This window comes from Staurois parvus, unplaced genomic scaffold (genome assembly GCF_062004578.1).
Source record: "Staurois parvus isolate SC_StPar_1 unplaced genomic scaffold, SC_StPar_1.0 ptg000055l, whole genome shotgun sequence".
Lineage (NCBI taxonomy): Eukaryota > Metazoa > Chordata > Amphibia > Anura > Ranidae > Staurois > Staurois parvus.
The window spans coordinates 9318-34388 of NW_028317851.1; the positions used below are offsets into that span (position 1 = coordinate 9318).

General features: G+C 40.6%; 1 long non-coding RNA gene across 1 annotated transcript; it reads right to left on the bottom strand.

Moving 5' to 3' along the window:
- Positions 1-15482: 15482 nt before the first annotated feature.
- Positions 15483-16136, bottom strand: LOC149470021 (uncharacterized). The gene is made up of 2 exons (XR_016311321.1): positions 15862-16136; positions 15483-15756 (listed from the first exon to the last, which is right to left on the bottom strand). It is a non-coding gene; the product is annotated as an uncharacterized LOC149470021 (long non-coding RNA).
- Between the last annotated feature and the right edge of the window lie 8935 nt (positions 16137-25071).

A 25071-nucleotide genomic window follows, 5' to 3' on the forward strand; every position in this document is an offset into this window, starting at 1 on the left:
TCATTAATAGTCTATTTCTGACAGTTCTATGACATTCCCTCCATACAGCGGTTGAAACAGCTGTATGGAGTGAATGTCCCAGAACTGTCAGAAATAGACTATTTCTGACAGTTCTGGGACATTCACTCCATACAGCGGTTGAAACATTGTATCTATTTTTTTCCATAAATGACATTCTGCAGATACACTTAGAGGAGCGCTGCAGATACACTTTTTGCCGGCTTGGAATTATTCTTATTTTCATCCTACTTCTTCTTTTTCTTCTTATGAGGATGAGGATGAAGAAGAAGAAGTAGGATGAAAATAAGATTAATTCCAAGCCGGCAAAAAGTGTATCTGCAGCGCTCCTCTAAGTGTATTTGCAGAATGTCATTTATGGAAAAAAATAGATACAATGTTTCAACCGCTGTATGGAAGGACAGTCCCAGAACTGTCATAAATTGTCTATTTCTGACAGTTCTGGGACATTCACTCCATACAGCTGTTTCAACCGCTGTATGGAGGGAATGTCATAGAACTGTCAGAAATAGACTATTAATGACAGTTCTGGGACTGTCCTTCCATACAGCGGTTGAAACATTGTATGTATTTGTTTCCATAAATGGATCCATTTATGGAAACAAATACATACAATGTTTCAACCGCTGTATGGAAGGACAGTCCCAGAACTGTCAGAAATAGTCTATTTCTGACAGTTCTAGGACATTCACTCCATACAGCTGTTTCAACCGCTGTATGGAGGGAATGTCATAGAACTGTCATAGAAATGGATCCATTTATGGAAACAAATAGATACAATGTTTCAACCGCTGTATGGAAGGACAGTCCCAGAACTGTCATTAATAGTCTATTTCTGACAGTTCCATGACATTCCCTCCATACAGCGGTTGAAACAGCTGTATGGAGTGAATGTCCCAGAACTGTCAGAAATAGACAGAAACTGTCACAGAACTGTCCTTCTCATCCTTCTCCTTCTTCTCATCCTTCTTCTCATCCTTCTTCTCATCCTTCTTTTTATCCTTCTTCTCATCCTTCTCCTTCTTCTCATCCTTCTCCTTCTTCTCATCCTTCTCCTTCTTCTCATCCTTCTCCTTCTCCTTCTCATCCTTCTCCTTCTTCTTCTCATCCTTCTTCTTCTTCTCATCCTTCTCCTTCTCCTTCTTCTCATCCTTCTCCTTCTCCTTCTTCTCATCCTTCTCCTTCTTCTCATCCTTCTCCTTCTCCTTCTTCTCATCCTTCTCCTTCTCCATCTTCTCATCCTTCTCCTTCTCCTTCTTCTCATCCTTCTCCTTCTTCTCATCCTTCTCCTTCTCCTTCTTCTCATCCTTCTCCTTCTCCTTCTTCTCATCCTTCTCCTTCTTCTCATCCTTCTCCTTCTTCTCATCCTTCTCCTTCTCCTCATCCTTCTCCTTCTCCTTCTTCTCATCCTTCTCCTTCTCCTTCTTCTCATCCTTCTCCTTCTCCTTCTTCTCATCCTTCTCCTTCTCCTTCTTCTCATCCTTCTCCTTCTTCTCATCCTTCTCCTTCTCCTTCTTCTCATCCTTCTCCTTCTCCTTCTCTTTCCTCATCTCCAAGGGCATTTAAATTAAAGGTACAGTGTTCTGCACTAATTTAAAGGCTCTCTGAAGCCTAGAAACCCTTTTTATAAGTCATCTTCGTAGCGAAGAAATTCGCATCGAATCGAATTTCACACTGGAATTCGCCGAATCAGCCGAATCGAATTTTTGAGAAATTTGCTCATCTCTAAACATTATAATAAATTGGTCATAGTGCAATATGAAAAAAAATCTTAAAAAAATAAAAAAAATTAATAAAAAATAAAAATAATAATAAAAAATAAAGAAAAATTAAAAAAAAATCTTTTTTTTTTTTGTACTGTCACCAGTCAATGTCCCTGATCACTGCCACACCAGGTATATGCTGACGCTGTACTGCACTGATGACAGTATGTAAAAAAAAGTTGTGAAAATAATTTTTTTAATTTCTTCATTTTCCGAAAAATTATGACAAAAAAATTACAACTTCAAAAAACTCGCCATGCCTCTTATGAAATACATTGAAGTGGTTAATGAAGCTTGGCAAATGGTCTGTGTGTGTTGATGTATGATTTGTTTTAAAGGGGCCCAGTAAAAGCCAAGCTTAATAGTAGTAGTACTCCATAGCAGTAGTACCCCCATTCAGCAGATCTCCAGCTCATTAGTACCCTAGCAGATCCCCAGCTCATTTATATCTTTGTTCAGCAGATCCCCAGCTTATTAGTACTCTCATTTAGCAGATCCCCTGCTGAGTAGTACCCACAGCTCTGCTGATGCCCCACTCAGTAATAACCCCCAGCTCTGCTGATCCATCACTCAGTAGTAACCCCCAGCTCTGCTGATCCATCACTCAGTAGTAACCCCCAGCTCTGCTGATCCACCACTCAATAGTAACCCCCAGCTCTGCTGATCCACCACTCAGTAGTAACCCCCAGCTCTGCTGACCCACCACTCATTAGTAACCCCCCGCTCTGCTGATCCACCACTCAGTAGTAACCCCCAGCTCTGCTGACCCACCACTCATTAGTAACCCCCCGCTCTGCTGATCCACCACTCAGTAGTAACCCCCAGCTCTGCTGATCCACCACTCAGTAGTAACCCCCAGCTCTACTGATCCACCACTCAGTAGTAACCCCCAGCTCTGCTGACCCACCACTCAGTAGTAACCCCCAGCTCTGCTGATCCACCACTCAGTAGTAACCCACAGCTCTGCTGACCCACCACTCATTAGTAACCCCCAGCTCTGCTGACCCACCACTCATTAGTAACCCCCCGCTCTGCTGATCCACCACTCAGTAATAACCCCCAGCTCTGTTGATCCACCACTCAGTAGTAACCCCTAGCTCTGCTGCTCCACCACTCAGTAGTAACCCCCAGCTCTGCTGCTCCTCTGGTTTGCTGATCCTCCTCTCTCTCTCTGATCCCCGCTCACCTCCCGCTATATTGCTCCCACACTGTGCACCGTGTGTGACATTGCTAGTTTCTCCTGCACTGGTCCCCAAGCTCTGCTCATCGTCTGCCACTCAGCCCTCTCTCTCTGGTTCCCACTCACCTTCTGCTATAGTGTTCCCATATTGCACACCACGTGTGCCGTCTGCTAGTTGAGGAGCTCCAGTCTGGGCCCCACTCACCTTTCTGCTGCTCCCTCTGCACACCAGATGTGACATCTGCACCAGACACTCTCAGAATATATACACATGAACCAGAAGTGACTGCTGTTGACCTTTCTGGATCGCTAGTTTGTTTACCAGTGCATCCTGGGATATCTTATATCTACAATACCTACACAACAAAGCGAAGCTGAATAAAAGCCTCTCAAAGGCTGCAGGTGCTGTAAGCTATCTTTGTCATAGACTCTATGTAGGCTTTGAAGATGCTTTGAACCACCATGAAAGTGACATGCTGTATAATTTTTGAAGCGACACAAAGCATATCTAACGCAACGTGTAAACAGGACTATAGACTTACCAATGTAGTAACAGGTGCTTTGATTGGCATTCAGAGTGCTCTATAATCCTCCATTCACACTAGTGCGGGTGGAAACCGCTGCAGGACCTGCACTTTATCCCGCAGCTGCAACAACCCGCACACAAAACGTGGGACCCGCAGACAGGTGCCATTAATCTTGGAACTGGAAATTGCACTCGCACTGCACTCTTTTGCCTAAAATGGGCAAAACAAAGGTTTGACTTAAAGTTGAACTCCAGTCTTATTCTCAGTCTTTCACAGTTGTACAGGCTTCTCACAGTGTCACTGCAGTTAGTCAAGGAAGAGCCTAATTTCCTGGCTGGAAGACACCCAGCAACATTTAGCACTTTCCTTCCCAACCTTACCATCCTTGGCCTGCTCCTTTAATACATTGGATTTAAATTTTTTTTAATTGTGGGAGCTCTGCATCTCCTGTTACCTTAGGGCAGTCTACATGCAAATGATATCTGCCCAGGAACTTCCACCCCCCCAGACTGACATCCACCCTGGGAAGGCACAGACGGCACGATTGATGAGTGCAAATGATAGGTCCGTCAGTTTTATTTTCTCCACCGCACCAGAAGATTGCTGCGGCCTGGGTGGGTGGGGGTTGTCAAAGGAGGAGGAGTTCAACTAAATGAGGAGCCAACAGCACAAGGGACACATCGGACTGATAGTAAATGCCCCTTGTTCAGATTTTTTGTTTTTTAACTTGAAACTGATGTCCTGTAAGTGTTTTTTAAAACATTGCCCATAGAAAACGTTGGGTATCAACATTATTCATTGTTTCATAGGCGTACACAATTTAAAGGTTTGACTTTTTGGGTATCTATTTATTCGGTGCAAGCTCATCTTTTGCATTTTCCCAAAAAATTGGGTTAACTATTGCATTTGTGTGCACTAAAATGAATGTTCGTGTATTTTTTACTGAAAACTTTCACTGTTTTTACAGCAGAAAAAAAAAAACACTAAACGCTACTAAAATGCTCCTACCAGCATTTTTTCCCCTACATTTACTGTAAAACTGCTAATAAAATGCCAACGCTCCCAAACGCTACTAAAAAGCTACTAAAAATGCTATTAACAGCGTTTTTTTGAGCTTAAAAAAAAACAAAGTGTGCATTGAGCCTAAAACAGTATTTTATTTAAGAAATGGTAATTGTTTATGGCGCACAGTGCTTTAACTACATGAATATCATTCATTTAGGGTTTACATCAGCTTTGAGTATAGCTCTGCTTTATTCCAATAAATGAATGTACGTTTGTAGGAAAAACTGAGAGTTAAGAAAGAGAAGATAGGTCAGTTACAGGGGTTTTAACACAAATTATTTAAAAAAAAAAATAAAACAGCGTCATGAATAACCGGGGAGTGAAAATTTTGACCACATGTTTGGCGACTACAGAAATCATGCATATTGAAGCACACAACTCAGCATTTCATCTAATACCATGCTTCTTTCATCTAATACAGAGAGTTGGCAGAGGGAAGTCAGGCTTTTATTCTGTGCCTAAGTCAAGTGAGGTAAAGCTTCTGGGTATTAAGAGAGTATTTTTAGAGGTCTTTATGGAGGTCCTCCATTATGTGCCATTCTGTGCACGAGGTCATATTGACCTGTATCTCTGGTTTTGTAATGTATGTATAATAAAGTGCTTCCGTTGTCTGAAAAAAAAACATGTTTTTGCTCTTACAGTCTGCTTTTAAACACATAACAGCTAAATACACAACTGAGAAAAACATTAGGGAGCTTTTTTTCTTTTCCATCCAGTCCTACAAATTACACTACCCTGCCACACAGCACATCCTTTTCTGGCAAGGCAGGAGACATGATCTTTCTCTGTTTCAGTAAGCTTGAAAGAGTAGGGCCCTCTTACCCCTTGTGTACTGTTTGATGTTACTGTTCTGTTTCATGTATTGTCCCCCCCTCTGTTGTACAGCGCTGAGCAAACCCTTTGGCGCTATATAAACTCGATAAATAAATAAATAAATAATAATACTTACAGGTATTGCCCTTCTTCCAGCCTGTGATGGGACCATGAAAGGAGAAGCAGCAGACTGCTGAGCTCATCTCTCTGGCACTCTGCTCTCTCCTACTATCAACATATTCCGTGTTACTTAGCTTTGCTGTATAGTAGCTTGCAGGAGATGATACCCAATCCAATGTAAGTATACCACGTCCACCGCCACCCCTCTGTCCAAGGTTTTGCTGACCTCCTCATGAATAGAAATCAAATTTTTTGACAACTTCTGTCTTTCATGAATCCATGCTGTCTGTTGCTTAAAATATTTTTTTCCAGCAAGAACTCATCTATGTGGTCTTTTATTAAACTCTCCAGTATCTTCCCAGCTATAGATGTTAAACTAACAGGTCTATAATTACTTGGTACAGATTTTGACCCCTTTATAATTATTGGCACCACATTGGCCTTACGCCAATCCAGTAGTACTATGCCAGTCATTAAAGAGTCCCTAAAAATTAGAAACAATGGCTTTGAAATGACAGAGCTCAATTCTTTAAGGACCCGTGGGTGTATGCCATCCGGTCCAGTTACTTTATTCACCTTAATTCTGTCTAAATATTTCTGGATCATATCAATTGTGAGCCAATGTGGATCATCTGGGGCTGTATCAATACCATGCCCATTATGGAGAAGAGCTCCTCCATGCTCCTTTGTATACAAATGTATTAAATACATTTGCCTTCTCTTTGTCCCCAGTCACCCACTCTAGATTATTTTGTAAAGGGCCTACATGCTCTGACCGGACCTTTTTACTATTAATATATTTGAAGAATGTTTTGTGGTTTGTACTGCTATCTTTTGCAATCTGTCGTACGTTTTCAATCTTTACTGCCTTTAATTCCTTTTTACATATTCGGTTATATTCTTTGTGACGTTTAAACGATAATAGCGTTCCTTCATTTTTATACTTAATAAAAGCTCTTTTCTTATTATTTATTTCTTTTTTTTCACTTTGGCCGTAAGCCACACAGGTTTTGATTTTTAGCCTTTTAAACTTGTTGCCCATGGGAACATATTTTGAAGTGTGTTCACATATACAGTCTTTTTTGAAGAACTCCTATTTCTGTGTTGTGTTCAATGATGCCAATATTCCCTCCCCATCTAAGTCTTGGAGAGCAACTCTCAGCCTTGGAAAATTAGCTTTCTTAAAGTTGAGCGTTTTTATTTTTCCTGTATGTGCTTGTTGTTTACAGCTAACAATAAATGAAATCATGTTATGGACACTGCTACCCAGATGTTCTTTTATATGAACATTATTAATAATCTCTGCATGGTTTGAGATTACCAGGTCCAGCAGAGCATCATTCCTAGTTGGGGCCTCTATGAACTGTACCATAAAATTGCTCGCTCTGAGATCACTGCTCACATAAAGACAGACACCACCACCTTTCCTTTTTACCTCTGTCTCTCTGAAAAAGAACATATCCAGGATTATTAATGGCCCAATCATGTGAAGAATGAAGCCAAGATTCAACAATACCAATTAAATCATAGTTCTCGTCATGCACCAAAGCTTCCAACTCACTTATTTTGCTTGGCAGCCTTCTGGCATTGGTGAACAAACATTTTAATGCATTGACACCTTGTGCACATGTATTGTGCATATTTTTTGTTTTTGTACAAAATGTTACCAATTCCAATGGCTGTTTGTAACTTGGGAACCTTCTTATCACCTGCCATAGCCCTCCCCCCATCTTTCCCCACTCCACCCACCAATAAAGACTGACACCTGTCTGATCTGTCTGCCCTATTATAATCTAAATTCTCCCTCCCCCCTCGATCCTAGTTTAAATACTCCTCCAGATGTCCCATTAACCTCTCCTCCAGCACAGCAGACCCCCTTCCATTTAGGTGCAAACCATCTCTAGCATATAGGTTACACCCCAATGAAAAGTCAGCTCAGTGCTCTAGAAACCCAAATCCTTTCCTCTTATACCAAGTCTTTAGTCATGCATTTAGTTCTCAATTCTCCCTGTCTTTCCTGAGTTGCGTATGGCACAGGTAATATTTCAGAGAATTTCACCTTGGAGGTCCTTCCCTTCAACTTGCAGCCTAGTTCTTTAAATTGATTCTTAAGGAGCCTCCACCTTTCATGTATTCTGTCATTGGTTCCAATATGGACCAAGACAGCTGGGTCATGCCCAGGCCCTCCCAGTAATTTATCAACCCAGTCCACCGCATGCCACACCATCCTGGTGACAAATTATTCTATTGGTCCTTCTGATTATAGAATCCCCTATTACCACCAACTGTCTAGGCCTTCCTGTACTACCCTCACCACCCCTCCCAGATGGTCTTCCCTCCTGGCTGTTAGGGATAGCAGTGACATTCAGGGCTGCCACCCCTCAGCTTGCCACCCCCATATCTTCACCTAACTTGGCAAATTTGTTTGAGTGCTCAAACCCAGGTCGGCCTTCCTTTTCTGTGAATCTCTACCACTCCCTCTCACTACAGTAACCCATCTTCCTACCTGATAATCCTGACTAGCCCCTCCACATCAATCCTATTAGCTACCTGCTCAGAGAGCAGAAGACCCCTTTCCAGATCAACCCTAGTTCCAGCAAATTCACACTTCAGACCAGTCCCAATTCCTGCACCTTCAAACCTCAGATCAGCCCCAATTCCTGCATCTGCAGCCCTCACATCATACCCAATTCTTGCATCTTCAGACCTCAGATCAGCCCCAATTATTGTACCTTCAGACCTCAGATTAGTATAATTAAGTGCAACATCAGAAACATAGGGTTTTACATTATTACCTACTGCAGCACCTTTAGACGTCAGATCATCTCTAATTCCTGCACCTGCAGACCTCACATCATCTCCAATTCCTGCACCTTCAGATTATCCCAAATTCCTGCACCTGCAGACCTCACATCATTCCCAATTCCTGCGCCTTCAGACTTCAGATCATCCCCAATTCCTGCACCTGCAGACCTCACATCAGCCCCGATTCTTGCAACTTCACATTTCGGATCAGCCCTAGTTCCTGTACTTTCAGACCTTAGATCAGCTACAGTTCCTGTACCTTAGCATTTCAGATCATCCCTAATTCCTGCACCTTCAGACCTCAGATCTGCACCATTCTTGTACCTTCAGATCTCAGATCAGTATAATTAAGTGCACCATCAGAAACAGAAGTGTTTTACATTAATACCTACTGCAGCTGTTGGTTCCACTAAGATGAAGAAGAGGATAGGAAGGTAAGCTTCTTGAGGTAATGACATCCACAGCAGGTAGGTAGAACTATGCTGCAACTGGGTGGAGGACCAGAACCTGAACATAAGAGACATCAGACAGGCCTCTCTGAAACATCATGGAAGAGGGTAGGCCACAGGTGCAGAGGGATAGGCCAGGCTATGTAATTGACAGCCTAATCAACTGTCAACTACAGCCTATGGCACCGGCATCGTATTTGTAAGGAGCAGGAATCCACCAGAGGATCATCTGCGCACATGCCTTGTGATGAATTTCCAGATGCCACCTAAAATGACATCACATGCCTGCCCTTGCACTCATGTCTTAGGTTGCCTATCCCTATACTAACCCTTCCCCACATTCTATAGAACTATAGGCTGGAGTTCCGCTTTATTTGCAAGTACACTTACCAACCTTTTGTGACTCCCACCAGACATTGTTACAATAATGAAAAGTACATAAGAAATATTCAAATATGACAATGCTTCTTTTTGGCAAATTACCCAAATTTGATGTCCGTAACAGATGTGCATAGACAAGCCATGAAGTGAAATTCTATTACAATATTTCCCATTATAAAATCTAACAAAGGGGGGGATGTAAAACAATAACATTGATTTGAAACTCTTTTCTGTAGAGGGAGTAATAGACTATTACATGAGCATAATTGCTTCTGAGTTAGCGAAGTGAATTGAAAAATGCAAATGATAGGAATCGATGCAAGGCATGGATCTGGGTGCATGGCTTTCATCAACAGGGATGTCTTTTGCATTTCACTAATTACCTGATTATATCAGCCAAAAGGATGCCATCTATCTACCATTCAATCAAATCTGTGTGTCAAAAGGAAAATGGCTCAGTTCTGGGAAATACAATTGATTGAAAAGTATGGCACATGAGACAAGATTTGTTCCCCTCTTGCATTCTCTCATCTGAAGCTTTGGAGCCAGTCCTGGTTGCTACACCCCTTGTGTCACCCCCTGTGCGGCTGAATGAATTCTAACACTATAAACATCACTCCCAGCCAGTACATTGATTGGTTATTGTTCTGTGAGAACAATAAAATTGCAGGAAAAAAATTCAATATCTGTTTCCAGGTAATTGGCAAAGCTCTAAACAACTACTGTAACTAAAATCAGGAGATGGCCTAAGATTTGTCAATGCATATTTTTGTTAAAAAATTAACATAGCATATAGCATTGCTACGCAAGCCATTTTTTAATTTATCACTATTATTTATTACTGTTATATTTTGATATGTAGCTGCTGCCATTTTCCAAAACTGTCAAAAATGCAATGCAATAAAGCAACCTGGAGGAAACCTGGCCACTTGTGTATAGAATGCCCCTACAAATGGCATTTCCTTCATGTGTGATTGGCTGACTGATTTTCCTGAAAGTCTACACTAAGATATGAGTAAAATTTTAGACATCTGCCACAATAGGAATTTAATTTTTGGTTTGTTCAATTATGATAAGTGACCCTTCCATTCAAGAATTTGGAAAGGACATGGTGAAACAAAGAACTAGTTCAGAAGAGAGTTTAAGAAGTAAGAATTTGCATCAAAGTTTTCTGAAACCTTTGCAATGTATATTGATCACCCAGAAGGAATTATTTTTATGTCAACATAAAGTGTATGTAAACCATAGCAATGATGAACCTTTATTACTTGTTCCCTTTTGTTCTGTTGGATATACCATTGAAAGTGTTTTTTTTTCCAACTATTTTTGTGCTATAGAACACCTCCCCTTGATGTTAGAGGAAGAGACCCTGCTTTGAGCAGGAGCGTTCCTATTCTAGATTTTGTACTGCTATGCTGTAGTAGGCCTAGGCTGCCTGCTGTTGGGGAGCATGCACATCAGTGATGTAAGAAGATCCAATGGCCTGAGTTATGGCTACCAATAGGAAGTTTATTGCCAGTGGTGCATGCTGTGTGGGGGATGGGGGGGGGGGGTGTTAGAAATATTCTGGGAAAACTTTTGGAATCTCTCTTGCCTCCCAGGCTTTGCCTGTGAAGAACATGTATTTAGTTGTTCTCTGACCTCCCAGGCCATCTGCTTGGAGGTTAACCATATGCTTGAAGCAGAAAGGCCTGAGTTCAGGACTTGTAAGATTGCACTGCTAGGCTGGAGAATATATTGGAGTGAGGCTTGAGATGAGCTTGGTATGGCAAGAAATATGCATAAATAGATTCCCCCATATCAATGGGACTTTAAAAGGCATAAAAATATGTTTAACAATTACAATATTCTTTATTCCAATATCATTGTAAAACTTTCTTTTGTTGAAATATTGTCTATTACAGTATATTCATACAGAATTGTGATACGTAATAGAATTATTAGAAAGTTTTACATGTTTACAGAAATTGAAGATAAATACTGACACGATTCGAGGGCTATGGCTCCTTCTTCAGGGCTAACTTTGTAAACAATGCTGTGTAATCTGTAATGGTATATATCAGTAGGACATATAGGCATGTGCATTGCATGTTCAACATTTATAGTTTAAAGTAATGTAATACTCACATGTAACCAGCTCAACCATACATGGGTCAAACTTTGTCTGGTCCCTGCTAAACCAGCTGAATTTTGATCCATGTATGGCCAGCATAGATTTGATGATAAGAATAGCTACAGCCCCACTGTTCCTCTACAAATGCATGGTCTATTTCGTCAAAGGTGATAATTCATTTAGAGCTAGTTCACATATACGGATTGGATGCGGTTTGAACAGCATCCAATCTGCATGACATGTGAAATAACATTGCTTCCTATGGTGCCTGTTCACATATGTCTGGTGCACTGGCAGTGCGGATTGAAAAAGAGCCCTGTCCTATTTCTGAGCAGTGCATTCCAGTTGAGGTGTGGATTACAGGCTCAATGATTCTATGGGAAATGCTTCTGAATCAGACATGTCATGAATTTTAAGGAACTGCAAATAAAATTTGACTTGAAGCTCTGTGCAAACTTCTGGAAAAACCCAAATACATGAGAAGGAACATGAGCTGGGAGGCTCTGCACATGGTGGCAAAGAAAATTAATTTTATTTTTTTAAGGTTTAAAATCCTAGTTGGCTTCAGATTAAAAATAAAAAGGTCATATTTATTACTATAAACTGCAAAATGGCATGTGTGACATAATATATTATCTCAAAAGTGAAATTTTCAATTTAGAGAGACTGACTTGCTATATCATGGTAGTGCTACATCCTGAAAAGAACATGTTCACAGGTGCAGCACCCTACATGGGGCAATTAAATAGAAAAGTGAATTACTTTAATAAGTCATAATAGGATGAAAATTTAACAGATAGTGCATACAACAGAAACAAGGTACAACTCCATATTAATACACAACTCAAATACACAAATTAAAACCAGATATGGCTGGTTTTTAACGATAGTGGATTGTGCTGGAATTCAAGGAGCATAAATGTCAATGTTCAATTTTAAGAGTTAAATCTAGTTAGTTTTAATCTGACTCTACTGCAGACTTCAATTTACTCTATGAAGAGAAGATCACTTTTTATGATTGTAAGGCAAGGACTGATGAAGCACAAGATATCAAACAGTAGATGTTTTATAGAAAATCCAATAAAACGGGCTTTCTGTGGCTTTGCAGCAAGCTTCTGTTCACACATCTATTTTATGATCAAGCACAGCATACAGGATGGCAACAGATTAAAAATCAATAACTGATAGATCAAGGACAGCTTTCTAGTATCACATCATAGACACTCTTGCTAGAACTAATGGACTCTACCAGACATTTATTTGTAAATCAACAGCCACAACTGTCATCTAATATAACATATTCTCTTTTCAAAGGGTTGACTATTTTTTTTGGAAAATATATTTAATTTTCCAAGTTCAGAAATCTCTGTTTGAGGTGGTTTTCCAGTCACTGGGGAATCTATGCTGGTTGACAGTTTGAAGGGGCTCCTAGTATGGCGCCTGATTAGCAAGTCATGCAAGAGTAGTGCAGCAGTGAATGTCTAAAAGAGACATTGCTGGGTTTTTTTGGTGCTGGCTATAATCAGTCTTTGTTAGAGAGGGGATCAGTCTTTGTAGAAATAAAAGGGGAGTCAGGTGACCTAACCAGAGGTTTGCTGAATGAAAGTGATTCTAAAAAGGTAATTGTTTTTTTTTTTTTTTAAAATAACAAACATGTCTATACTTATCTACTGTGTGCAGTGGCTTTGCACAGAGAAGCCTGGATTCTCCTCTTCTTGGGTCCCCCGCAGGCTCTCCTGGCCCCTCCCTCCTGTCGGGTGGCTCCACAGCAAGCAGCTTGCTATGGGGGTACCTGTGTTCAATGGCTCCCACTTGCTGTCTCAACCAATGAGGATCTCACTAATGATCTACTAACTGCTAAAACCAATGGCCACTACTCCGTACTCTTACTACTTGACCTCTCTGCGGCTTTTGATACGGTTGACCATCCCCTCCTCCTCAAAAAACTCCACTCTCTTGGCCTCAGAGACTCTGCTCTCTCCTTGTTCTCCTCCTACCTATCGCAGCGCTCCTTCAGTGTTACCTATAATGCTGCCTCCTCCTCTTCACTCCCTCTTTCTGTAGGGGTCCCTCAAGGTTCTGTCCTTGGACCCTTTCTCTTCTCCATCTACACCTCCTCCCTTGGTCATTTGATAAACTCCCATGGCTTTAAGTAACATCTCTATGTTGTATGACACACAAATCTATCATTCTACCCCTCACCTCACCCCTTCAGTCTCCTCTTGCATTACTAACCTACTAAGTGATATATCGGCCTGGATGTCACTCCACTTCCTCAAACTCAATCTTTCCAAAACTGAGCTCTTAGTATTCCCTCCAGCTCGTGCCCCCTCCCCTGACTTCTGCATCAAGATCAATAACACAATCATCAGTCCCTCCCCTCATGCCAGGGTACTAGGTGTAATCCTAGACTCCCATCTGTCCTTTCAGTCCCAAATCCATTCACTGTCCAAATCTTGTAGACTTCACCTCCGCAACATCTCCAAGATACGCCCGTTCCTAACCTCGGAAACCACTAAGCAACTTATCCACTCCCTTGTTATATCTCGCCATGACTATTCTAACTCCCTCCTCATTGGCCTACCTCATCACAGGCTATCCCCTCTTCAGTCTATCATGAATGCTGCTGCCAGACTCATCCGCCTTACTAACCGTTCTGTATCTGCCACCCCTCTCTGCCAATCCCTCCACTGGCTTCCCGTTGCCCAATGGATAAAATTCAAAACACTAACAATAACATATAAAGCCATTTATAACTCTGCCCCAAATTACATCACCAATCTTGTCTCCAAATATCACCCAAACTGTACTCTCCGCTCCTCACAAGACCTCCTACTCTCCAGCTTCCTTGTCTCCTCCTCCCATGCTTGTCTCCAGGACTTCCCCAGAGCTTCCCCATCCTCTGGAACTCTCTACCCCAATTTATCAGACTATCGCCTACTCTGCTCACTTTTAGGCAATCTCTGAAAACCTATCTCTTCAGGGAAGCCTATCCTGCCCTCAGCTAATACTGGAATCTTTTACTCTTCCAACCAGTCCATCCCCCATAGTTACTACCTTTTGTACCACTAGCCCCTCCCTCCTACATTGTAAGCTCCAAGGAGCTCCCTCCTATCCCTCTTGTATTGAACTGTATTGTTGCTGTATTGTCTCCCGTTATATTGTAAAGCGCTGAGCAAACTGTTGGCGCTATATAAATCCTGTATAATAATAACAATAATAATAATGAGGAGGCAGAGACCCAGGACAGCCGAGGCTGAAATTCACATCGCTGGATCATGATGGGGCTCAGGAAAGTATTGAGGGGGCTTGGGGCACTGCTGCACACAGGAGGCTTTTTACTTTCATGCATAGATTGCATGAAAGTAAAAAGCCTTCAGCCTTTACAACCACGTTAAATCCTTTTGAAAGGTAGGTTATTTTGCTTAACCCTTGTTAATATCCAGTGTAGTGCTCACCCCTGTAGGGGCCAATGAGAATATGCCCAAATCTCCCTTATCAGTTCAGAGGCTGCCAGACCCAGACACAGTTCCAAGCACACAAAAAAATGTAGGTTCAGTCTAGGGGATGTCTTTTTTTATTTTTAGCAGCCATCAACAGGAGGAGAGGAGTATGGGTGCAGGATACATCAAAAGTCAGGAGAATTTTAGATACAATCCTCTTGTAACAGCCTTTGCTGGAGGTAGGAGCCGATGGCCAGCTAATCTGGAACTCTATGGAAGCAGTCCCAGTCCTTACAGCAACATCTGGCACTTAAATCCCCAAACACATGCATACCTGGGATTTATAATCAAAGTCTTACAAAGTCTAAGGACAGCTGTCTGGAGAGTGTCACATGAAGGGTGGGTGGCAGTGAGGAACAAAAAGGGTCCTTCTCCAGACCAGTCTCCAGAGGGGATACCCTCCAGCAAATGTCTCTCATTCAAAATTATTTCAGGCTGCCAGCCAAGCACATGCTGAGGCCCAAACAGCAACTCCAGTACATAGGCTGCATTCCAGGGGTAGCATCCCCAAGGTAAGAACGCTCTGAGCAAGCTTCCCAAACATGTTCTACCTCAGCCACCTTCTGGGTGCTCCTCCCAGGGATTGGCTGAGAGCAGATAAATATTGTAACTTCGGTGGCTGGCCCTTCTATTCTTCTAAGCTTCTTCCAGAGACAGTCTAAACAATATGGTAGTGTGGCAAGAACACCCCTACCTAAAAAAGCAGGTTACTAGATGATCCACGCGGAGTAATATGAATTCAAAAGAATTTTTAACAATACTTTATTTGATCACATAGATCATAGGGAGGTTAAACATAAGCACGGTGTACATATGAAAAAAATAAAATCATGTTAAAAAACACTTAGCGTCTTCAATTTAGGGTCATCTTAGCAAATAGAGCACCATATAAGGCAGAGTTGTGTAATGATGCGATAGTTATCCTGGATTTCCGTGGGTTTCCCACTTAAATTCGAGTAAACCATGTGTTCAACAGATGTGTTCCCCATATATGTCAGGGACCTCCTGGAATGTAAGAGCTGGAACACAAAAATACATAATGTATGTATAGGAATATGAAAACCAATTCACATCCAAAAATCACCAGGCCTCCCTCCACATTAGTCAATGGATACTACTATTACCTTCTCAATAATGAGACTATCATGCCCGCTTCTCAAATGTAGGGACTTCCTGGATAGCCACCCCAAGTAAAACAAGGTCCACAGTACCAAATGATTCTGAGGATATATATAGAGAAAAATAATAAATATATAGATCATAGGCATCAAGTGACCCCGAAAACAAAACACACACAAAATGTGGATATATTACCATCAATAAAGATCAAGAGGACTCCTGTCAACTTGAATTAGGATCAGGTCCTTGATGCTTTTTCAAAGATGCATATGGGGGTGAGGAGCCAGGTAGTCACAGTGCGTGGATTCCAAACACATATATAGTGTGTATGTAGCATATAGCAGGCCATAGATACCCAAGTTTAATATACCCAATACAGGGTTTCCAAAAATTGCTCAATTTGAGAAGGTTATTGCGGTTTTATAAGGATGTGGCTATGTCACAGCAAAGAATGCCTGAATAGGATAGCGTATATATGTATATACATGTAGATTATCCTCCAAAGAGGGTTTCCAAAAAATTCCCCGAGTATACAGGGTAAATTAGGCCCATGAAACATGCCCTATTGCCACCACATAGACTCTATAAATCTCAACAGCCGTAAGCTTTAAATAACTTGCCACCGGTGGAAGGTATGTTTCTCTGAGGGATTGCCGTTTTGCGAACCGCTGTAATAGTAGCCCAGTGGTAGTTCTCAGAGGGTCTTGGGCCTTCCTAGCAGGGAGCTGTGACACCGCCGTTCCTTCCCGCCTCGTGGGCGCCGCACCCAGTGAAGACGCCGAGCGTAGTGACGTCAATACGTTGACGCGTTTCGTCCGCCAATCACCGCAGACTTCGTCAGAACTGGGAGGGGACTTCAATCCTTCGCCTTATATGGTGCACTAATTGCATACCAAGTAGTCTCCACCTCGCCATCTTGTGTTGAAAGAATATCACTACACTGAGAATATCCAAAGTGAATTAAAACACATATCTTGAATTTTAAAAGAATGATTGCTGGATATACAAGAGGAGCCTAATTGCTATAGATCAAATCATCCTCAAAGAGGATAATGAAGAGGAGATTATTATAAACATATTTCTTGTTCACACTGCGAAACATCAAGACCAGGTCCAGCCACCAGAATCTCAAATATTAGTCCTATTATTATCATGCTCACCACCCAAAAGGAATAGAGAAGATTGCATAGTTAAATTCATATTTTGTCCACAGAGGTCCATATTTAATTCATGTATATGTTATCCCAATATAGATTATAGCTCAGGGTATATGAAGAGTTCAGGGGAATTTATTTCAAAAACACCCCGAAGTTGAGTTCTGTATTTAGTCCAAATGGGACAAGTGCCCCCAGGGTATAAATCCAAAATTTTTCTTTTTGTAGGAGGACTTTGTCAAAGTCACCCCGAGGAGCCGAGATATTCAGCAGGAAGATCCCTTTCACTTTTAGACCATCTGTTTTGCCTCCGTGTACTTCCAGAGACAGGCATGAGACAGGCATGAGTAATCAACAAATAAGTGTAGGGAAACTTTACCAGACCAAAAAAAAGAGATCACCACTCCACTGAGTACAACACAGCCAAAAACTACATTTAGCCCTTTAAACTTTTAGGGGACCCCAGATTCACCTCTCATTGGCCAGGCAGACCTCTTTATGTTTAAACAGTGGAGAGACATTGTAGCACTGGCAAGAGGTATCTAACACTTTGATAAGGGAGAAGAGGTCCTGCTTGTATCTAAAATCCTGGTGAATTGTTACAGCATGGCAGTTAGTAAAAAAATTCTGGAATAAAATTCAGGTTGTCTCATTACAGACCAATTTGCTAGTCCTTAATGCTTATGAAAGTACAACTAATCCCACATTTTCAAAATCAAAATTTGGATGAAAATATTTTTCTTTAAGTGAGCATGGCAGTTCTTGAGAGTTTGCACACCTGTAGCAGTGCCAGTAGTGCACAATGATGCATTTTCATGAGTTTGGGGCTTTATTGCTGCTGTGGCTGTGCTTGAGAGTGCTTCAAGTTAAAGGCACCTCTTTGCTGTGCATCCACACATCAGTTTGTACTAGGTGACAACATTGAATTACATAGACCCACAGTGAGCAGAGTTAGTTATCACCCTTGTAGTGGAAGTACCTGGCTAATGCTGGCCAGATAAATGGTTCCCAAAAGTTGAAAAAGGACCATTGTGAAAAAGACATAAAAAAGGGGTAAGCTTGTCATTTGTCATTTTTTAAATTGTAGATTCTACACACATTCCAAGTTCCAATTTCATAACCATTTTCTACTACAGTGTAATCCTTTGTTTATGCCAGGGATGTTTGCCCATTATTGGCTGTGTTGCACAGACAAAGAGGGAATACAGATTCCATCAGATGAATACAGACTGCTGGACAAATACCAGAGAACAATCAGACCTAACAGGTCTGGATGTCCACCAGCAGAACTTTTGGCACCAGAATTGACATGATGTGCCATCTGTACACGGCAAGGAGCAGATGCGATGTGCAAACTCATGCCATCAAGCGTCTGAAAAGCAATAGCAACCTGGCAACTTTGACCTTCACTGATTCTAGGGGATCTTTTTTTCTGTCTTATATTTATCTGTATTGTCATGATAACACTTAAAATCATGACATTCTCCTCCCAGAAATCTGCTTATTTATGACATCAAACCAAAAACTAAAGTGAACCCATGGCAATTTCAGAAAGCCCCCAAGTTTGTACACCATACACTACCTGGTACACCCATGCATCACCTATCACATTTATTGGCTAATAGAAAAAGAATAAAGAATGGCTGGTATAGGAGTCACAGTCCAATCATCCAAACCCAGGTTTTGGGTTTTGCAAATAAAATGAAAGTCTTTCAAAACGCAGAAGTGTACCTGTAAATGACTACTAATATTTATAGGAAATAGAAATATAGGAGGTAAATCCAGTGTCAATTGCCTTTGAACATTAGGATTTTTTTTAAACTGCAACAGAAAGAGTTTTTGCATTCCTCCTGAATTAACTGATGGTTCAGTGGTCTGGTGGGCAATTTCCTGATACTAAACATACAATATTTAATTGCCATTATCTCTTCTATTTATGTATAAAACCATGCCACTGTATTTAATCATTGCTGTTCAGAGGTCACATGATGTTTCCCAGGTCTTTCCTGTACTCAAGAAAAGTTCTGAGGGAGAAGCATCTAGTACTCTACTGATGTATGAATCTGTGTCTGCAGAGTGTTGATTGGTGCTGTGCCAGTCACATGGCGTACAAACGGCTTCCAGAACAGAGAAAAGCAAATGTTTATTTTTTTTTTTATGCAATCACATGGTGTAGGTGGAGTTTAGGTTGACTGACAATAGCTTTCACATCGTTCACACTGTAAAGATATCTGATATCTATCAAATAAACAGCTTAGAAAAGAACTGAAACTGGAGCATGCTCAGTAGATGTCAACAGGTGGGCTACACAATCTCAGGCTGCAGCAGGGACACAGACAGGGAGGGACAATGAATAGCAGGATCAACCAGCATTTTTGCAGTCTACAGAAATCAAATGATCTAGTGGATGAGTGAGTATGAATCCTTTGGAACATCATAAAATACATACAGTATGCATACTTGGCCTCCTCAAGGCTATTTTGATACATGTAACTACAAAACCGGTAATATCACCAACAATTATCAATGTGCCTATACAGTGCCTTAGTTCACCACACCAATAGACCATAACCATTCCTTATCAATGTGAATCTTAATTATCTTCCACTGTTGTCATACTTGTCTTCTATGCTGGTCATGTGGTGTGACACAAGCAAATATATACAATTTGTTTCATAAATTACAAGACTCGATTCATCAGGTATCTGTGAGAACTCTATTAAATAGAAAATAAACATATAAATTGTTGCATAATACCGAAACTCCCATAGATCCATAAAAACAAAAAACATGAATACAGCTCACAATTTAAAATATATTATATATATATATATATATATATATGTGTGTGCTTACATAATATTGGCAGCATTGAGCGATGGATCAAGGGTTGGAAGCTTCCACCCCATCAAAACCATTCAGCTGGGGAAAAGTGTAATTATTTATTTTTTTTGCTTTGAAACTGATGGATTGTGGTTTTTTGCCTTGAAGTGAATCTTTCCAGTTAAAAAAAGTTAACACTTACCCTACATACATCTTTTGCTGCCCGCAGGTTCCTTTACTATTCCACTAATTATAACTGAACTCTAGGAAAAAAACAATATTTGAATATTTGCTTTGTAATAATAAATTACCTCTAATGGTCCCATGTTAAAACTCGTATTTTCATTCAGCCCATACAGTATGCAAACTTTGAGTTTCGGCGTTACAATTAAAAAATGTAGGAAGGAGAAGGACTTTTCAGGTACTCCAGAAAAACACTTTCACGAATACTATAAAAAATATATTTTTTAAAAACTCTCTTTTTATAGAGTATAGCAATGTTATATTCTATGGCAACAGAGTATATATATATTTGCCACATGTAAATACATCTGGTGGTTGGGAATGAGTGTTAAGCTTGATTCATCGGACCACATTGCAGTCTTTCATTGATTATTATTATATATATATATATATATATATATACATATACACACACACACACACACACACAGTTGTGTTCAAACATTTTGTGGACTGATGAAAGTAAGACTGTTCTTTTTGGGTCTAGTGGCTGGAGATAGGTTGTCAGACGACCCCCAAACACTGAATTCAAGCCACAGTACACTGTGAAGACAGTGAAGCATGGTTGCGCAAGCATCATGATATGGGGATGTTTCTCATTGTAATGTACATGTGAATGATGTAACGTGCATGTGACATAAATGTGCGGATTTGAGTAGGTAAGATGTGATCAGTAGCAATATGTAATCGTAACTGTAGGGACATTCCATTGTCATTAAGGATGTATATTCTGTAGGGACATTCCATTGTCATGAGGGAGGGGTATTCAGTCCTTGTCATTGGGGAAATGAGATACAAATAGCATCAATTAGGCTTCTGGGATGTGACACCTTTTGTATTAATAAGGTTGTCACCTTCTGGTGACACCAGTTTAAAGGAAGTGGCCCCCCAGACATTCTGGCTTCATCCATACATCAAAAGGAGTATGTTCAATCTCATAAAAGCTAAAATATTAGTTGCAGAGAGATGAACATGTTTCCTTCTTGTAGAGTATTCTGTAGGCCACATTGGCACTAAAAATCATATTTTTGGGGTAGGCAGAAGGCCAGGAAAATGCAGGAAATGGTTAGGTGGCGCTGGATGGTGACAGTTGAATGGTGTTTGGTACTGTCGCTATCAAACTGATGCGCTGGTTTTGGAAATCCAATCCCCGACTTGGGGTTTCAAGCCGGTCTTGGCCCGATTGAACTTGGGCAGGTCAACACCCAGAACATACTGTGGGCAGGTTCAAGAACACCCCCCCATGGTCAATTGGCTGAGGACTAATGTCCCGCCTACGTCCATATCCCCATAAATGGGGTAACCGGACACTAGGACATTTGCTATTCGTATGGAGCTGGTTCGATAGATCAACGGATTGCTGGTTCTCTGACTTGCTCCAGTCGCAGCGTAAATATTGGTAAAGTTTTAATTCTGTCTTTTATTCCCTTTTTATTTTATAGTGAATAGTCATTTGTGTGTCTTCTTGTATTTTTTGTATTTCTGTAACTTTTTATACTTTGTACATATTTAATGTACTGCCCACTTTTGGGAAATTAAAGCTTAAAATAATTTGTGACTTCTGTGTATTTAAGCACGTGCTCATATCTTCGGAGAGATTGGATTGGAGAGATTAGATTGGATTAGATTAAATTGTATTACATTTTAGTGCCTTGAAGGCAAAACCAAGAAATAGAGAAGAACTGTGGAATGCAGTCCAATCATCCTCGGCTGGAATACCTGTTCACAGGGGACAGAAGTTGGGTGACTCCATGCAACACAGATGTACAGCAGTTCTCAGAAACAGTGCTTATACAACTAAATATTAATTAAGTGATTCAAAGGAAAGCAAAATCTTCAAACATTTTTCAGTTTATATAGTGAATGTTTGAGTTTGTAAAGAAGAATACAAACACTATTTTTTTGAACAGTCTAATATTCACTTTTCTTCAATTTTTTTTTAGAGGAACAACACAAGTTTGATATATTTTTCTTCATGTTTTGATTTGGAATAGAATGTGTAGTGTTCCCAATGCATTTGTGTGTATGAAAATAAAAGCTTTTAGAAGGATTTTAAACTTTATTCACTTTATTATTTTGAAAACAACTATATATGGAGCACCCTCTAGTCTGTTACTAGAATAGTGTAAGCAAATCTATTATGTATGACTCATGGTAACTGTGTGTGTCTGCGATTAAGGTCGTGTTATTGCAGGTCAAGCTGGTTGGTTTAATAGGTTGGGACTCTATCGCCTCCACCTGGTTATGGAATACCATTGGAAACTTCCAGAAGCCAGTGGGCAAAAGAGGTGGAGTCCTAATCTGCATGTTTGTGGAAGTCTAACCAATCCCAGGTTTTGAGGCCCTGGTTGAGTGGTGGACTAGGCTGGCACAGGAGTCGGGTGGAAGATGGAGTGTTGAAGAGATCGTCAGTGGCCTGGGAGGGAACCCCTAGGTATAGGGGGGCTGGCCTCCAGACTGGGCTTGGGCTGTATCATGAGGTCCATTCAGCACTGTGGCATGAACAGGATGGAGGCCTGCAAGCAGTGGGAGCAAGGGGAGAGATTGCCACATATAGCAAGCTTTCAAAGGACAGCGCTGTGCTTAATCCTTTATCCTTGTCCTTGGAGACCTTCAGAGCAGCCAGGAGGGCTGGTGGTGTCTGCAGGCTGGGAGGCTGGGAGCAATTCTGCAGGGGAGAAGAGACATCTCTGTATGTAGTTTGCAACAAGCTAAGCTAACTTTAAAGGGGGGCTGCAAGTCCTAAACCTAGCTACTGATCTGCAAAGACTAACAGCTTTCAAGGAAAAAAACAGTCCAGGATCTATTTCTGTAAATAGGAAGGAAGTAGTCCCCATGCATTGATTCAGTAAAATTGGGCATCCCAAATTCCCTATTACCATACCCAAGGTTTTTCCCCTAATAATATAATGAAAACCAAATTCACAGACCGTTCACTGACTGTGCAATTGTAAAAAATGCATGTTGCCTGGCTGTGTGGAGCTTAGGGGAACCTGGGAACACAGCGGCCCTCACAAGGGTAGCTCTACACACACACACACACACACACACACACACTGTATATATATATATATATATATATATATATATATATATATATATATATATACACACACACACACAGTGTATGTATGTATGTGTATATATATATTTTTTTTAGGTTATTGCATGCGTTATGTAAGTGAAGTGACCACATATCACATGCTATACTAAAAATGTCAATTCACTATTGCTAGTATGTGGTATTTACCACAAATAGCAAAAACGCTTGGTAAGTACTGCCTAAAAAAGACCTTAAAGTCAATTCACAGAAGTAAATTAATAATTAAATGCATGCTGTAATTAAGTAGTGGTTGAGGCATAGGGTATGTACTGGTTGGTAAGGAGCGGGAGGCCGCCAGCGTCCTTAACAACCAGTAACGGTTATTGTTGTTAAAGAGCAGGTGGCCGCTGTGTCCTTAACAGTGAGTGCCCCCTCCTGAACCATACCAGGCCACATGCCCTCAACTTGGGGGGTATTTGGGGCAGGGGGGCTCTCCCATGGAACCTGCTGACAGCTGATGACTCATTACATTACCACATGTTTTCACTACTACCACGTTTCCACTACTAAAATACTATGTGACTAACTAATGCAGTATTTTAATAGAGTTTTTTAGTGAATGCCAACATTTAAAACAAAAACCCTATGCGTTATCTTACCGTATACTTGGATGTGCTAAGATACCGCTTTGTGAATTGTCCCCTATATGGTCAACACTAATGGGACTTTATCCTATAGAAGAGTTTGGATTGAACTTTCTTTTGGCACTTAGCACTTTATGTATATGGCGTTTTTTTGCAGTGTGCTTTTGTATTTTACGAGCACAGAATCACGTCATGGCAATAATGTTTTACGTAAACTGTATTGTATACATTTTATAACGGGATATTTGGAAAATAATGTTTATTAAGCATTATAGCTCAGAGAAGCACGGCACTGGCTAAGATATGTAGTTCATCTGAAGTGTGGGAATCGTATAGTGTTGCAGGCAGGCTGAAAGAAACAAACATATGGGGGGATTTACTAAAACTGGTGTACACAGAAGCTGGTGCAGCTCTGCAGAGTAACCAATCATCTTCTAATTTCAGCTTGTTCAATTAGGCTTTGACAATGAAATCTAGAAGCTGATTGGTTACTATGCACAGCTTTACCAGATCCTGTGTATACCAGTTTTAGTACATCTCCTCCTATAAAGTAATACGCATTGCAGTACAGGAGATTTTTGCATTGTTTTTGTTTTCATTGCATACTTTATTTTAGACCCAGAGATTATGTCTGTGCTTCTCTAGGTAATGCAGGTAAATCATGGCTAGTGGGAGGGACCAGCAAGGTGCAGCACATGATGCAGAGGACTGCCTCGAGAGGATTTAAGAAATTATTAAAATGCCTTGATGGATTGATGTCAATCAAGGAGTAGAAGTAGCAACACCAGACTTGAGCAATATCACTGCTTTACTTGTGAGCTTTAAGGATGTCTTACTCCACAGTGGCTGCAGCCACAGAAGTCAGTGATGGCCTGTTTTAAAGCTTATTTACCACTTGTTACGAACACAGTATGTTAATCTTAGACACAAAACCTTTGTTTGCATTCAGAAGCTGAGATAGGATATTTATCTCACTGGCTATAAATGCTTTCAGTAATTGAATACACAGATAAAATGTAACAAGAAAATGCCTCCTTAAAATAGCACATTAAAGGGGAGGAAATTCACCATTCTTCTTAGACATGTCACATCTTTGAGAAAAACTTTCAGCATCAAAAGGAATTTCAAAAAAGAAGCTTCTTAGTTGTTGTTTGATCACTGAATATTCCTTTAGATAAACAAGATTAAAAATTTAAATTCTTAAAGAACGCCTGACAGGGAATGTATGCTTATAAGAGATACATACAAGGGCTTTCCTATTATGAGGGAAATACCTAGGAAAAAAAAAGAAAACTCATAAAAACATAA